Genomic DNA, 18,427 nt, shown 5'->3' with positions numbered 1-18,427 from the left:
CAGCTTCCTGAACAGAACACAAATGGCTCTAGCATTAAAATGAACAATTAATAAATTGGATCTCATGAAACTGTAAAGCTTCTGTAAGGCAAAGGACACTGTCAATAGGAAAAATGACAGCCCACAAATTGGGAAAAAATCTTCACCAACCCTATATCCAACAGAGGGCTAATATCCAAAATATATAAAGAACTCAAGAAGTTAGTCACCAACAAACCAAATAATCCAATTTAAAAATAAGGTACAGAGCTATCTTAGTTAAGGTTTTGCTGCTATGAACAGACACCATGACTAAGGCAACTCTTACAAGGACAACATTTAATTGGGGCTGGCTTATAGGTTCAGAGGTTCAGTCCATTATCATGGAAGCATCCAGTCAGGTTTGGTGCAGGCAGAGCTGAGAGTTCTACATCTTCATCAGAAGGCTGCTAGCAGAATAGACTGGGCATCCTCAGGCAGCTAGGAAGAAGATCTCCAAGCCCACTCCCACAGTGATACACTTCCTCCAACAAGGTCACACCTTCTAATAGTGCCACTTCCTGGGACCAGCAAACCATCACAAGAGCTAAACAGAATTCGCAACAGAGGAATCTCTAAATGGCCAAGAAACACTTATAGAAATGTCCAACATCCTTAGTCATGAGGGAAATGCAAATCAAAATGACCCTGAGATTCCATCTTACACCAATCAGAATGGTTAAGATCAAAAACTCAAGTGACAGCACATGCTGGGAAGGATATAGAGCAAGAGGAACATTCTTCCATTGCTGGTGGAAGTGCAAACTGAAAATTATTCTGGCACTCTCTCACAAAATTGGAAACAGTTCTACCTCAAGACCCAGCTATACGGCTCCTGAGCATATACCCAAAAAGATGCTCCACCATCCCACAATGACATAGTTTCTCAACTATGTTCATAGCAACTTTATTCATTACAGTCAGAAACTGGAAACAACCCAGATGCCCCTCGGGTGAAGAATGGATACAGAAAATGTGGTTCACTTACACAATGGAATACTACTCAGCTACTAAAAACAAAGACAGCTTGTACTTTTCAGGCAAATGGATGGAACCAGAAAATATCATCCTGAGTGAGGTAACCTAGACCCAAAAGGACATGCATGGTATGTACTCACTTCTAAGCAGATATTAGCCATAAAGTACAGGATAACAGCATTGTAATCAATGTACCCAAAGAAGCTAAACAAGAAGGAACAAGATGATGAATCTCACTTAGAAAGGGGAGCAAAATAGTCATAGGAGGCAGATGGAGGAAGGGAATTGGGTGGGAGAGGGAATGATGAAGGGAATGAGGGGGTTCAGGATCAGGAGTGGAGAGAGACAGGAAAGGGAGTCAGAGGCCAGGAGAATGAATGGAAATCAGCAGCTGGTGGGAGTGGAGGGCATCTCTAGGACATGTCAGAGACCTGGGATGGGAGAGGCTCCCAGGGGTCTATGGAGGTGACTTTAGCTGAGTGAGACTCCTAGCAGTGGGGATATGGACCTGTGGTGGCCACATCCTGTAGCCAGGTAAAACCCCCATTGGAGAGTTAAGGACCCCAACCCACCACACAAAACAAGACACCCATGCTTGTAAAGAAAAACAAGTTTAAATCACACATCACTTCTCACCAATTGGTAGTTGGAGACTTTCATACCCCACTCTCACCAATGGACAGGTCATCCAGACAAAAAGTAAACAGAGAAATAATATAGCTAACAAATTCTATGAACCAAATGGACCTGAAAGATATTTATAGAACATTTCACACAAACTCAAAAGAATAGACCTTCTTCTCAGCACCTCGTGGAACATTGTTCAAAATTGACCCTATACTTAGGTTACAAAGTATGTGTCATCAGATACAAGAAAATTGAAATAACTCCTTATATCTTATCAGACTACCATGGATTAAAGCTGGACTTCATCAACAACAGAAACATCAGAAAGCCTACAAATTCATGGAAACTGAACAACCCTATACTCAATGATCACTGTGTCAGGGAAGAAATAAAGAAATTAAAGACTTTCTAGAATTCAATGAAAATGAAGGCACAACATACCCAAACTTATGGGACACAATGAAACAGTGTCAAGAGGAAATTTTATAGCACTAAGTACCTTCATAAAAAAAAAATTGGAGAGATCTCATATTGGTAACTTAATAGCACACCTGAAAACTCTAGAACAGAAAGAAGCAAGCTCACCCAAGAGAAGTGGATGGCAGGAAATATTCAAGCTCAGTGCTGAAATCAATAAAATAGAAACAAAGAACAATACCAGGAATCTGTAAAAGAATCCACAAAAGAGTTAAGGAAATGAGCAAGATAGGAAAACCCCTATCTAAACTAACTAAAAGATGGAACAAGAATACACAAATTCACAAAATCAGAACCTAAATGGGGAATATAACAGACACTGAGGAAAATTTTTTAAAAAATCATTAGATCATACTTTAAAAACTTGTACTGGACAAAATTGGAAAATCTAAAAGAAATAAATAATTTTCTCAATAGACACCATGTACCAAAATTAAATTAAGATCAGAAAAACAGCTTAAATAGACCCATAACCTATAAGGAAATATAGGCAGTCGTTAAAATCTCCCAAACAAACAAACAAAAAAATGCAGAGTCAGATTGTTTTAGTGAAGAATTTTTCCAGACTTTCAAGGAAGAGTTAAAGACAATCCTCCCAAAATTATTTCACAAAATAGAAACAAAGGGAATATTTCCCAATTCATATTATGAAGCTACAGTCACCCTAATACCCAAACCACACAAAGATTCAACAACAACAAAAAAAGAGAATTTCAGACCAATTTCCCTGATGAACATTGATGCAAATACACTCAGTAAAATATTCCCAAACCAAATCCAAGAACACATCAGAAGAATCATCCACCATGATCAAGTAGGCTTCATCCCAGAGATTCGGGGTGGTTCAACATTCCAAAAATAAAAAAAATCAGTCATTATAATCCACCATATAAACAAACTGAAAGCAAAAACCACATGATCATCTCATTAGATGCTGAAAAAGCCTTTGACATAATCCAACACCCCTTCATAATGAAAGTCTTAGAGAGATTAGGGACAAAAGGAACATACCTAAATATAACAAAAGCAATTTACAGCAAGCCAATAACCAATGTCATATTAAATGGAAATTCAAACAATTCCACTAAAATCAGAAAAAGACAAGACTGTCCACACTCTCCATATCTATTTAATATAGTACTTGAAGTTCTAGTGGGAGCAATAAGACAACTGAAGGAGATCAAGGGTGTACGAATTGGAAAGGAAGAAGTCAGAGTATCATTATTTGCAGATGATATGATAGTGTACATAAATGACCCCAAAAATTCTACCAGGGACCTCTTATAACTTTAGTGAAGTGCCTAGATACAAGATTATCTCAAAAAAAAAAAAAACAAAAACAAAAAACAAAGTCAATAGCCCTGCCATATACAAATGACAAATGGGATGAAAAAGAAATCAGGGAAACAACACCCTTCACAATAGTCACAAGTAATACAAAATATCTTGGGGTAACTCTAACTAAGCAAGTGAGAGACTTGTGTGACAAAAACTTCAAGTCATTGTAAAAGATATCAGAAGATGGGGGCCAGGCCAGCAGCAAAGGCCAGACTGGGCTCCATTGGCTTACCAACTCAGCTACCATCTTGTCCCAGATCCAGCACTTTGAGTCAGTCCACCCCAACATGTACCTATCTATGAACTGCTGAAGCACACGAAGGACCTGGTCCTGCAGAACCAGAGCTGCAGGATCACCATGACTGCCAGCAGCAGGATGCTTGAGATATCCTGTTATTTATGGTGCTTCAGAAACCAGAAACCTTGAACCAGATCAATTAATATTTTCATGCAAAATTGTTTGAGCAATCTACATACATACATACATACATACATACACACACACATACATACATTCATGTGTGTGCATTTATGTGTATTTACATAATATACATATTTAAGTGTATATATTATATATTATGTACATATATTATGAGTTGTGCCTCACTACTAAGATTGTAGTCTACCATGTCCAGACTGCTTTCCTGAACTCATCACAAAATGGAAGATTCCCTTTTCTTAGTGGGGCTTCCTCTTCTCTGCCTGATCTGGGGAGCCCAGCCCACAATCTTTTACCTGAGGAATGTCACATAGTCCTTGGCAAAATTACAGGTTCAACTTCCTGTAAGGCCTTTCCATGTAAATGAAGCATCTCTAGAACCTTAAGCCTCAACCAATGAAACTTCACCCTTAGAAGAACCCCTTCTCAGTCCCTTGATTCACCCTGAACAAAGTATGCACACACACTGTTTCATTTAATATTGTCTAAGAGTGCTCTTTTATTGAATGCCATTTATAAGAATTGTAACAATGAAATTTTTGGAGAACAACTTCCCCCAGCATTCAGTGTGGGGCAGGGATCTGCTGACCAACCTGTTCCATTTCAGTTCACTTCACACTTTCCAACCAGATGTGAAGCAGTTCTTAGACACCCCAAAGGAAGATGCAAAAGAAAATTGAACTGAATATGTGTATATATGTACATAATATATAACATATACATATATAACTATATACAACTATATACATATATAACTGTATTAATATATATATATATATATATATATATATGTTTCCACTGTCACTATGAGCAACAGCTATTCAATTGAAAGATGGAAAAGATAGAGGAATGGAGCAATGAATGAGTGGTGTAGAGAAGAGGTACAAGAGACTTGCTGGTAGTGATAGGTATGATAGAAGCCTGTGGTGGACAGGGAATATGTCCTTACCAAGTAGGACTGACAGGATGGTGTGCAGCACCCTGGAGTTTGCACTTCAACAGAGCCTCTGAACATGCTGCCCAATTGCTCTGGTTCTGAGCAATAACAGGATGGTCAACATGAAAAATGGATCATTCTGGATTAGACCTCCTCAAAAGACCTCTATGGTCTATGCTGCCTCTAAAGGCCTCTTTGGTTTCCATGGTTTGCTGCCCAAGGCCATGTTGATGCTTGTTCAAGTGGATATCTGTGGTCCTACAGCAGCCAGAGGTCATGGTGATCTCCATGATCCATATTACCACTGAGGGCCATGCGGATGTCTACATTCTATGCTGCAGCCTGAAACCATGTTGATGTCAATAGGCCACACTGCCTCAGAGGACCATATTGATTTAAGTGGTGATGTCAGGGTCCATGCTGTTTCTGAGGGCCACATCTTGGTTCATGGTACAACTGCACCAGAGGGCCTTGTTGATGTATGTGATCTGTACCGCTACTGGAGACCATGCTGAAGCTAATGAGACATGTTGACACCAGAAACCAGTGGATGTCCATGGTTTGTGCTGTCTTCAGAATCCTTGTGTGAGTACATGATCTATGCCTGCTCCTGCTTATTGTAAAGGGCAAGAAAGCTACTTTTGCCACTGTATTGATAAGTGTAGATGTGAAGTTGAGAAAGGAAGAGATAAAAGACTTCTGTGACAGCCCCTACCCTTACACCTACCCCACAGTGCTGTTCTAACTGGATGTTGGCATGTAGAAGAATGGAAATTTATGCATATCTATCACCCTGCACAAAACTCAAGTCCAAGTGGATCAAAGGCCTCAACATAAAACCAGAAACACTGAATCTAATAGAAGAGACAGAGGATAGCCTTGAACGCCATTAGCACAGGAGACAATTTTCTGAACAGAACACCAATAGCTCAGGCACTAAGATCAATAACTAATCAATAGGACCTCATGAAACTGAAAAGCCTCTGTAAGGCAAAGGACACCATCAATAGGACAAAATGACAGCCTATAGAATGGGAAAAGATTTCACCAACTATGTATCTGACAAAAGGCTAATATCCAAATATATAAAGAACTCAAGAAACAAGACATCAAAAAAACCAAACAATCAAATTTAAAAATGAGGTACAGACCTAAACAGAGATTTCTCAAGAAAGGAATCTCAAATGGCTGAGAACACTTAAAGAAATATTCATTGTCCTTAGCTACCAGGGAAATGCAAATGAAAACAACTTTGGGATTCCACCCTACACCTGTCAGAATGACCAAGAACAAAAACACAAGTGACAGCTCACGCTGGTAAGGATGTGGAGCTAGGGTAACATTCCTCCATTGCTGGTGGAATGCAAACTTGTACAGCTGCTTTGGATATCTATATGGCAGTTTCTCTGGCAACTGAGAATCCATCTACCTCTAGACTCAGCCATGAACACAAACGACACTTCATCATACCATAAGAAGGTTTGCTCAACTATGTTCATATCAGCTTTATTCATAATAGCTAGAAACTGAAAACAACCTAGATGCCCTTCAATTGAAGAATAAATTAAAGTGGTACATTTACACAATGGATTATTTCTCAGCTGTTTAAAAAAAATAGGCACCATGAAATTCGCTAGCAAATGGATAGAACTAAGAACTAGAAAAAAAAATCATCCTGAATTGAGGCAACCTAGACCCAGAAAGATAAACATGGTATATACTCACTTATAAGTGGATATTAAGTGTAAAGTAAAGGATGATCATGCTACAATTCACAGACCCAGAGAGGCTGAGTAACAAGGAGGATTCAAGGTTGAAAGCAAGAATCTTTCTGGTAAGGGTAAATAGATTTGGTGGGTGGAGTGGGAGTGAGTGGGGATGGGAACAGGAGGGGTCAGGTTGGAGGATGGCGGCAGAGAATACTGGAAGAGATGACTAGAATTGGGGGTCATTTCAGGAACAAGGCAAAAACCTAATGCAACGGAAATACCATTGAATCTATGAAGGTGGAGCCTGAAGTGTCCATCCTCTGTAACCAGGCAAGTCTCCTAACTGTGGGATTGGGACATCAACCCAGCCACAAAACCTTCAACCTACTATCTTCTGCCTGACACTGGCTGGCTGGACAAGAACCAGAGGCAGGACAGCCCAGAGATCCAGGATAGACCCAAACACAGCTGGCAAAAAGGAGAGAGGGAGAGAGAGACAGAGAGACAGAGACAGAGAGAGGAAGAAAGAGAGAGAGGAAGAGAAAAAGAGGAAGAAAGGGAGGGAGGGAGAGAGAGAGGGAGGGAGGGAGGGAGGGAGGGAGGGAGGGAGGGAGGAAGGAAGGAAGGAAGGAAGGAAGGAAGGAAGGAAGGAAGGAAGGAAGGAAGGAAGGAAGGAAGGAAGAGAATAGGAGGGAGGGGAAAGAAACAAAAAGAACGAGGAAAGGAGAGAGAGAGAAATAGAAAAAGAAGTCAATGAAACAATTCCTAATAATTTTCCTCTATACTCATAGATTGGTGCCTAGCCCAACTATCACTAGAGGGATGCATGCAGCAACTGATGGGGGCAAATACAGAGTCCCATAGCCAAACACTAGGCAGAGCTAGGGAAACCCTTTAGAAGAGCAGGAAGAAGGACTGTAGGAGCCACGGGGGTCAAGAACACCATGAGAACACTGCCCATAAAATCAACTAAGCAGGATTCATGGGGGCTCACAGAGACTGAAGAGACAAACATGGGTCTAAGCTAGGTCCTCCGCATATGCCTTATGGTTGTGTAGCTTGCTGCTCCGGTGGGACTCCCAGCAGTGGGAGTGGGTTTGTTGCTGATGTCTTTGCCTGCACTTGGAACCCTTTTCCTCCTACTGGGTTGCCTTATTCCAACTTTTGTAACCGCTTGTGCCCAGTCTTACTCTATCCTGGTAGGCCATGTTCAGTGGATATCCCTGGGAGGCATGCTCATGTTTTTTTTTTTTTTAAGGGGGGGGGGCAGAGGAGGAGGAGAAGATAGCTCAGTGGCTAAGAACATTGACTGCTCTTCCAGAGATCCTAAGTTCAATTCCCAGCAACTACATGGTGGCTCACAACCATCTGTAATGGGACCTGATGCCCTCTCCTGGTGTTTCTGAAGACAACTACAGTGTACTCATATATAGAAAATAAATAAATCTTCTTTTAAAAGTAAAAAAAAAATAATAAGAAGAATACTAAATTGTGGAGTTAAAAGTAGGTGTGTAGCCGGGCGTGGTGGCGCACGCCTTTAATCCCAGCACTCGGGAGGCAGAGGCAGGCGGATTTCTGAGTTCGAGGCCAGCCTGGTCTACAAAGTGAGTTCCAGGACAGCCAGGGCTACACAGAGAAACCCTGCCTCGAAAAACCAAAAAAAAAAAAAAAAAAAAAAAAAGTAGGTGTGTAAGCCGGGCGTGGTGGCGCACGCCTTTAATCCTAGCACTTGGGAGGCAGAGGCAGGTGGATTTCTGAGTTCGAGGCCAGCCTGGTCTACAAAGTGAGTTCCAGGACAGCCAGAGCTATACAGAGAAACCCTGTCTCGAAAAACCAAAAAAAAAAAAAAAAAAAAAGTAGGTGTGTAGGGTGCTGAAGAGATGGGTGAGAGGTTAAGAGCACTGTCTACTCTTCCGGGGGGACCATGGTTTGATTCCCAGCACCCACATAGCAGCTCACAACTGGTTCCAGGGCGCCTGATGAACAATTCTGACCTCTACAGGTACTAGGCATGTACATTGTAAACAGATATTCATACAAGCAAAATTCATACACATAAAAGTGAGTTTTTTAAAGTAGGTGCATACATATTCTTAATCGGTTTATCTTATAAAATATAGTAACTATATTTTTTAATAAATCAGGATTTGATGTTGCTTAAGACAGGATCTCACTATGTAGTCCAGGATGGCATTAAACTTGAGATCCTCCTGCCTCAGCCTCTGAAATGCTAAGATTAACGGTATGCACCACCACACCTGACTCAAAAGAAGGCTCTTTTGACAGACTACCTAGTTTCCATAAGGCTTAGCATGTTGGCCTTGCTGCTCAGTTCCAACAGAAATGAGACATGATTTAGCCAAGTTGACTATTCTTTCCTCCAGTTGGCTCAGGGGTGAAACCCTGAGCTAAGACAGCCCAGTCAGAAGGTGCCTCAGGAAAGGCCAAGGTGGACATGTTATCACCTGAGCCACCTCCAAGCAATGGCAATGTCTAAACTGCTGCTGCCACATGGGGATCATGAAGCAAGCTATGAACGTAACCAATCTGAGTCAGGAAGACAGGCTCTCGGGAGAGGCTGGCTGGCCATGCCTGCAGGCTTTCCAGTTTTATTAACTAATACACTTATCTATTTGATTTATTTATTGACAGCTTGATGATTTATCCAGGTTATGTCAAATCTTCTATCTATTGTAACAAACAAAATCCTAATTGATTTGAAGCCCTGACCTTGTGTTCGTATTTGACTGTACCCACAGGAAACCTTCATGGAAGACACTGTATGACTTGAATGGGTGCCATAAAATGGGGTGCTGGGGAAGAGAGGGGCGGTGCTGAATATGTAAGAGCTGGGGCACTAATCTGAATCTATTTGCTTAAAACCATGATTTGTTCTCGAGGGAAATGGACCCCAAATGCAAAGAATCCCTCCAGCCCATCTGGGAGCAAGTTTGCTACCAACTTTCCTTAGGTCACATGTCACTTCCCAATAACTCCTGAAGATTTCTGTTTCAATCAAGGACTTTCACCCTCAGGGAAGTATGGCTTTCATTCAGAGAAGAAGCAGGACACAATTCCTCCTCTGGCTGCCTTTATACTCTGAACAACATAATTAGTCTTGATAACCTATAACTCTCTTTAAGTGTGTGTCTCGTGTAGCACAGACTGGCTCAGAGGCACTCTATAGCTGAGGATGGCCCAGCACTTTGGATTCTCCTGACTATGTCTGACACAGGGTTATGTGGTGCTGGGGATTGACCCCTGAGCCGCGTGTAGAGCACTGTACCCAATGAGTTATACCTCAGCCTTACATTTTCATTTCTTATACTTCAGCTAAGGCTCACTCTTCAGACATTTAAGATGCCTTCAGCTCTACCTGACTCCACAGAGGCCAAGGTTTTATCTTCCTCTGGGGGACAATGCTACTAAGCAACAGTTATTGGCACTGACTTTAACTTTTGGTTATGACATCTTTCAAAGCATAACGAGGCCGTGAAGCTCATGATCTGGCTATTAGATTAAAGCCCCATATTGCCAGAGGACTGAACATCTAAAAACAGTGAGATTCAATAAGTTTGGCTAAGCAGAGGGCAAGCAGAATCCTGAGTCTTGAGCAGATAATTCTTTTCCTGGTTCAACAAATGACATGTGTCCCCAGTAATTCACACTGTGACAGCATCTGAGAGGAAGGTCTTCTGGCTTCAGTCTTTTGGTAGGTGGGGCTCTCAGTTTCAGTTTCTGGTTTGTGTTCCCTTGGCTCCATTGTTTCTATGCCTGCGGTAAAGCAGATACACCATGGAGAACAAACCTACTCGCGTCATGTGGAAGCAGTGTGAGAGGCAGAGAAGGAAAGGGCCTGAAGACAGTGGCCGGTGCAGTCAATCCTACATGGACCATGCATGGGGCCCATCGCCAATCTAAGCCAGAACAGACAGGTTTTCTTACCTTCTCAAGTTTATTCAGGGCTTCCACAGTATAAATCTAACTGCTGGCACAGGGCTCCCAAAATGTACTTTTGCCCACCTCAAGTTACATTCTTGCGTGTTGTAACGGGAGGGAGGCAAGCTAACCGTGTATCGCTTCCCCTTGTTAAAGTTTATTTTCTTTTCATGGAAGGTATCACTTATTCAATAAAGAAAAGAAAACTTAGTCTTAAAAATGCTTCCCCTATAAATAACTTACTTGTCACAAAGGGCCAAGTAGTAAGCAGACCTCAGGGAAGCCCGAGACACCAGCATCCTGAATCTCCTGCCAGGAGACATGGAGGACACATTATTACTTCTGTGACACAATTATTATTTTAGATCTATTTGGGGAGTGTGCGTGTGCGTGTGCGTGTGCGTGTGTGTGTTGTGGAGGTTAGGACAAGCTCTTTTGGGCATGAAGCTACAAGGAGGGACTAGAGATGCCAGCCCACTTCCAGTTTGTATAGAATTCCCAGCACCCTCACGGTGGATCACAACTCAAGTCCAGTTCCAAGTGATCCAATGCTCTCTTCTGGTCTCTGCATGCACTAGGCATGCTAGTGTGGTGCACATACACTGATGCGGGCAAATGCTTGTATACATACAAGTAAATGTATCTTAAAGACGCCACAAAGAAACTTGTGAATAAACCGTATTCTACTCCACAGCCAGTCTTCAAAATTTTCCCAGTCTGTCTATAACATAAACAAGAGGTTGAAGAGCAAGTTCATATTTAGATAACAATTAAGTGGGACAGGGGGATATAAATACTGGGTTAAAAAAAAATAGCCATAAGGGTGTTGCAGGGTGAATGGTAAAACTTGAGTATGAACTTATATCTCTTACATGTTAATGTCTGATTGACTCTACTGTGCTGCAGTATTCAAAGTAAAAACCAATGCCCTCCGGTTGTCCTAATCTACACACACACACACACACACACACACACACACACACACACCAAACAGATCTAAAATTAATAATTGTGCTATAAGATAATGTCCTATTTTACAAATAGACACCATATAGGGTTCACTATATCTTCAACTCATTGGTTCTGGCTAGGTTTATTGTTTTGTTTTGTTTTGTTTTGTTTTGTTTATTTGTTAGGTGTTATTTTTGTTTGTTTTTGTATATATGTATATATGCATATGTGTATATATGCACGCACACACACACACACACACACACACACTAAGGTCATCTGGGAAGAAGAAACCTCAGTTGAGAAAATTACTCCAACAGATTGGACTGTAGACAAGCTTGTGAGGCATTTTCTTGATTAACAACTAATATGGGCTGTCATGGGTACCACCCCTGCGCAGGTGGTCCTGGATGATGTAAGATAGTAGGCTGAGAAAGTCATGGAGAGCAAGCCAGTAAGAAGCACCCTCCCAGCTCCTGCCGCCAGGTTCCTGCCTTGAGCCCCTGCCTTAACTTTCCTTCCTGACAGACTGTGGTCAGAATATATAAGCTGAAGTCAGCCCCAGGTTGCTTATGGTCAAATGTTTTATCACAGCAGTGGAAAACAAACTAGGAAATCAGCCTTAACCGTTCAGGAATGCACATACATGGATATGCAAAAGCAGACTCCTAACGGCCTGGAGCTGTCAGCGATGTGATTCTGAGCGAAGAATACTCCAGTTCTTCACCCACCCAATGTAAAGCTGTCTATAGAACTATGTATAGTGCAATTTCAGCATATAATTTACAATAGATACTACACGTGATAATTAAAAACACTTAACCACGTACATTTCAAAATAAATGTATAGCCTGCTCTATCAATCTAAGCCAGCCTATTCCTCAGATGTCCTTAGGCAAGAGGATTCACTGGACTGCCTGCAGTCTGGAAACTTTTTCCTCATTTGAATAAAACATTTTATATTTCCTTAAGTGTGGGTATGGAGTACTTGCTTGAAAACATAATCCTTAAATTCCAAACCACTTTTTGGATTTGTTTAAGGAAGGAACTCATACATGGATGACTGCCAGGACTCAGTTCTCTGCCCCCACCAGTGTCCAGGTGTCAAACACGGGTGTTGTCCAGCATGGTGACATGCGCCTACTTTGCCAGCCCGACGGGTCCAAGACTAGTTAATGAATAGGGCTAATTGCTGCTAGCCTAGATAACTTGATGTGTTGACTTTTTCTAATATGCTCAGTTCCCATTTTCTTAGGAAATCCAAATTATGTCTCTGGCATCTTAAAATGCATAAGTTCTTGTTTCTGTCACATCAAATGAATTTGTCCTTTAGCTTTAAAATGTTTTCCACAAATCTTTGCCCACTGCCAGCCCTCCTCTCTCTTCAACATCTCTTTGATCAAGATTTTCTATCCACTCTGGAATAATCCACTGGTAATTAAGAATTTTACCTGTTCTGCCCCAAAGGCGACAATTGATCACAAACTGTCAGGGATCCCAATTTTAAATTACCAAGAGTCCAATAAGAGAACTAAGGAATTTTCTTTCCAATTAAAGTGATTGATTTTTTAACAACTGAGTAGCATGGCACTTTTTAATGATGTTCACTGCAATCAAAAGTGAGAAATTTCATTTTATTTTCTTTCCCAGGAACAAGTACAACAAACGTTAATTCCAGCGGTATGAAGCCAGACCCTGCAACACCTGTGGCAGAAGTGGCCACATCATCTGTCAGTAGTGCTTGTCTGTCTTTTTTCTTTCTTTCTTTTTTAAGTAAAAACAGTTTTATTTCACATATTTTGATTACATCAGATATCTCCTATACTCCAACACTAACCTTCTTATCTAAATACCTTTTTTTTTTTTTTTTTAGTGGATACGTTCAAATATTATCCCCTTTCCAGGTCTCCCCTCCGGAATCCCCGCGATCCCATCCTCTATCCCTGCCTCTATGAGGATGCTCCCCCACCAACTCACCCACTCCCGCCTTAGCATTCCCCCACACTAGGGCATCGAACCCCCACAGGACCAGGGGCTACTTCTCCCACTGATGTCCAACAAGGCCATCTGCTGCCACATACGGGGCAGGAGCCATGGGTCCCTCCATGTGTACTCTTTGGTTGGTAGTCCAGTCCCGGGGGGGTGGGTCTGGGGATCTGGCCCATTAACACTGTTGCTCTGCCCACTGGGCTGTAAATCCCCTCAGTTCCTTCAGTCCCTTCTCCAACTCCTCCATCCAGGACCCTGTGCTCAGTCCAATGGATGGCTGTGAGCATCCACCTCTGTATTTGTCAGGCTCTCGAAGAGCATCTCAGGAAACAGCTGTATCAGGCTCCTGTCAGCAAGCACTTCCTGGCATCTGCAATAGTGTCTGGTTTTGGTGACTGTATATGGAATGGATTCCCAGGTGAGACAGTCTCTGGATGGCCTTTCCTTCCATTTCTGCTCCACACTTTGTCTCCAAATTTCCTCCTGTATTTTGTCTCCTCCTCTTTTTTTATTAGATATTTTCTTCATTTACATTTCAAATGCTATCCCGAAAGTCCCCTATACCCACCCTGAGCCCTGCTCCCCAACCCACCCACCCCAGCTTTCTGGCCCTGGCATTCCCCTGTACTGGGGCATATGATCTTCGCAATACCAAGGGCCTCTCCTCCCATTGATGGCCAATTAGGCCATCCTCTGCTACATATGCAACTAGAGACACAGCTCTAGGGGCACTGGTTAGTTCATATTGTTGTTCCTCCTATAGGGTTGCAGACCCCTTTAGCTCCTTGGGTACTTTCTCTAGGTCCTTCATTGGGGAGTCTGTGTTCCATCCAATAGATGACTCTGAGCATCCATTTCTGCATTTGCCAGGCACTGGCATAGCCTCACAAGAGATAGCTATATCAGGGTCCTGTCAGCAAAATCCTGCTGGCATATGCAATAGTGTCTGGGTTTAGTGGTTGTATATGGGATGGATCCCCAGGTGGGGCAGTCTCTGGATGGTCCTTTCTTCCATCTCAGCTCCGAATTTTGTCTCTGCAACTCCTTCCATGGGTATTTTGTTCCCCATTCTAAGAAGGAACGAATTATCCACACTTTGGTCTTCCTTCTTCTTGAGTTCCGTGTGTTTTGCAAATTGTATCTTGGGTATTCTAAGTTTCTGGGTTAATATCCACTTATCAGTGAGTGTTCTATTGTGATTGGGTTACCTCACTCAGGATGATATCCTCCAGATCCATCCATTTGCCTAAGAATTTCATAAATTCATTGTTTTTAATAGCTAAGTAGTAACTCCATTGTGTAAATGTACCACATTTTCTGTATCCATTCTTCTGTTGAGGGATATCTGGGTTCTTTCCAGCTTCTGGCTATTATAAATAAGGCTGCTGTTAACATAGTGGAGCATGTGTCCTTATTGCCAGTTGGAACATCTTCTGGGTATATGCCCAGGAGAGTTATTGCTGGATCTTCCGGTAGTATTATGTCCAATTTTCTGAGGAACTGCCAGACTGATTTCTAGCGTGGTTGTACCAGCTTGCAATCCCACCAACAATGGAAAAGTGTTCCTCTTTCTCCACATCCTTGCCAGCATCTGCTGTCACCTGAATTTTTGATCTTAGCCATTCTGACTGGTGTGCCCCCTCTTTTAAGAAGCACTGAAACAGCCACACTTTGGTCTTCCATCTTCTTGCACTTCATATGGTCTGTAAATTGTATCTGATTGTAAATTGATTGTAAATTGTATTCTGAGCTTTTTGCCTAATATCTACTTATCAGTGAATGCATACCATGTGTGTTCTTTTGTGACTGGGTTACCTCACTCAAGATGATATTTTCAAGTTCCATTTGTCTAAGAATTTCATAAATTCATTGTTTTTAATAGCTAAGTAGTACTCCATTGAGTAAATGTACCACATTTACTGTATCCATTCCTCTGTTGAAGGACATCTGGGTTCTTTCCAGCTTCAGGCTATTATGAATATGACTGATATGAATATAATGGAGCAGGTGTCTTTATTATATGTTGGAGCATCTTCTGGGTATACACCCAGGAGTGGTATAGCTGGGTCCTCAGGTAGTACTGTCCAATTTTCTAAGGAACCACCAGACTGATTTCCAGAGTGGTTGTACCAGCTTGCAATCCCACCAGCAATGGAGGAGTGTTCCTCTTTCTCCACATCCTTGCTAGCATCTGCTGTCACCTGACTTTTTGAACTCAGCCCTTCTGACTGGTGTGAGGTGGAATCTCAGGGTCGTTTTGATTTGCATTTCCCTGATGACTAAGGATGTTGAACATTTCTTTAGGTGCTTCTCGGCCATTTGAGTTTCCTCAGTTGAGAATTCTGTTTAGCTCTGTTCCCCATTTTTTAACAGGGTCCTCTGGAGTCTTAACTTCTTTGTATATATTGGATACAAGCTGTATTAGTCAGGGTTCTCTAGAGTCACAGAGCTTATGGATAATCTCTATATAATAAAGGAATTTATTGATGACTTACAGTCTGCAGCCCAATTCCCAACAATGGTTCAGTAGTAGCTGTGAATGGAAGTCCAAGGATCTAGCAGTTACTCAGTCCCACACGGCAAGCAGGTGAAGGAGCTAGCGAGCTCCCTTCTTCCAATGTCCTTATATGGTCTCCAGCAGGTGTAGCCAGAGTTAAAGGTGTGTTCCACCACACCTTTAATCCCAGATGACCTTGAACTCGGAGATCTCCCTGTCTTAATCTTCTGGAATCTATAGCCACTATGCCTCAAGATCTCCATACCAAGATCCAGGTCAGAAATTTCTATCTCCCAGCCTCCAGATTAGGGTCACTGGTGAGCCTTCCAATTCTGGATTGTAGTTCATTCCAAATATAGTCAAGTTGTCAACCAGGAATAGCCACTACACTAGCCCTCTATCAGATGTAGGATTGGTAAAGATCTCCCAATCTGTTGGTTACCATTTTGCCCTATTTGGGTAGAGAGAGCTGTAGCACAGGGTAAGCTCTCGACACTGCTTGTCTGTCTTTATGGTCTTATTGGTTGTTTCAGCACTAAAAGGGGGGGGGGGATTACTCCCTCAGCTCACACAAGTGCATGCCAAGCCTTCTAGCACCAGGGCCACAGGGTAATGACAAGACACTGGCTGTGTCTCCCAATAACAGGATTCTAAAAGGGAAAGGAAGAGCTAGGGACAGATCTCAATGCCTTCTTGTGCAAAGACTTTTCTTTAACCGCAGTACTGGAGTCACCATGATGTGGAAAGTGAGTACATGGGTGTTGGGATCACAAAGAAAGAGACCAAGGAGCCTGACCAAGGAACGGACCAGGCATAACTTGCCACCTTCTAGGGGTATGTGCTCAGAAGGGTAAGCAGTCGGAGGAAGTGCACTTGATTTTCATTTTAACTTAGGTGGTGACGGTGTCTCTTCCCACTGGCTGAGGTTGAACCTTACTCACTCTTATTCAGTTGGCCAGTCTCAAAAGAACTGGTGTACAGGAAACCGGAGGGGGGAGGGGAGGGAGGGGAATGACTCGACCAGTCACTTTAAATTGAGAATGTAGCAGGGCTTTTGTGTAAACCAAGGTTTTACTGGGTTGAGGTATGGGAGATTTGCATAAGTCTTATGAAGTGGGACACATGAAAAGATTTAATTCTTCGTCATCATCGCAGGCACTAGTATTTGATAGAAAAGACTCCTATTTAATGCAGCTTAAACAGAACATACACGAAGCTTCCCCCTGCCCCCCACTGAGATGACATCAGGACACATATGTGGGTAAAGAACTTTGAAAGAGAAAAATACAACTTCAGAATCAGTTTAGAAGATCCCATAAAACAAGAGGCAGTCCTTCACCCAGCCTCACGGGGACCCCAAAGGCTCCTCTGATGTCTTGCTTCTAAACCTTCAGGGACAGGCCAGCAGGTTGGCATCCCAAAGCCTAGTCAGCTGCTGCATCCCTAGCACCCTCTCCCACCTCACTCCCTCCCATCCCAACAGACTGGCCTCAGCTGATCTCTTACAGCAAACAAAGGTCACTTTTTATGCTCTGGTTGTTTTCTAAGATCTGTGCTCCAGAGTCTACCATGCGAGACAGACAACTGGCTACCTCCAAAAGCTTTCAAATGGTAAAGATGATTCTCGCAATCTCCCCTCTGGATCAGAGAATCGCAGTCAGTCCTTCAGCAGATGAATTGCACTGTACACTAAGCTTCTGATATTTGATCAAATCCATGTGCTGAGACTGCATTCTGCCTTTACTGCCCCTAGCTGTTTGCAATATGAAGAAACCATGCTCTATGTTCATTAGGCAGTCTGAACATTTAAGTGCCGGACAGACAAGCAGCCACCCCAGCATCACAAAGAGAAATGGTCCTGCAAATGAAAAACAAACCTCTGCGGAACAAGGAAAAGAGCAGGAAAGAGAACAGAAAGCAGAGACTAGCAGATGTCATGAAGGAAGGCTGGTCTTACCGAGTTGGGCAGGACCCCTGAGCTTAGTGTGGCATGGGCAAACAAGTGACAGGAACACTCATTTAGCACAAGAGACAGGAAGCCAGGCAGATGACGGCAAGCACTGACAGCCACACTAAGAAGCCTGGGTCACTCGGGCATCCACACACTGAGCAGAGAGGAAGCCAGTCCCAGTGGCTGTGGTGGGAGGAGCGGATGGGGCAGAGATGAGGCACTGAAATGATCCCAGGGTTTCCACAGCAAGACTGGCTGGGCCATGAAGGGTTGAAGTAGAGAAAATGGGGGTTCACACACACATGGAAAGGGGGTTTAACTCTGAGCACTACTGCTGTTTGTGACGCTGAATGATCAAACTGGGCTCTTGGCATTGACAGAGGAAAAGAGAGCTTGTTTTACATACTAACATCCTGCAATGCTGGGTCTTATCTCAACTCTTCACCAATGAGCTGGTGGAACCTGACCAGGGGGAACCAAGCAATCAGTGTCTTCTCCTTGTGCAATCGGAATGCAACCAGATGAGCGCAAAGCTGTTCTGCTGCCTTTTTTTCTGGGCTAACTGGGACAGAGTTCA

Source organism: Mus caroli, unplaced genomic scaffold (assembly GCF_978045245.1).
Source record: "Mus caroli unplaced genomic scaffold, Mus_caroli_1 scaffold_20, whole genome shotgun sequence".
Taxonomy (NCBI): domain Eukaryota; kingdom Metazoa; phylum Chordata; class Mammalia; order Rodentia; family Muridae; genus Mus; species Mus caroli.
The sequence above is the reverse complement of the archived record's forward strand: the minus strand, read 5'-3'. Positions refer to the sequence as shown.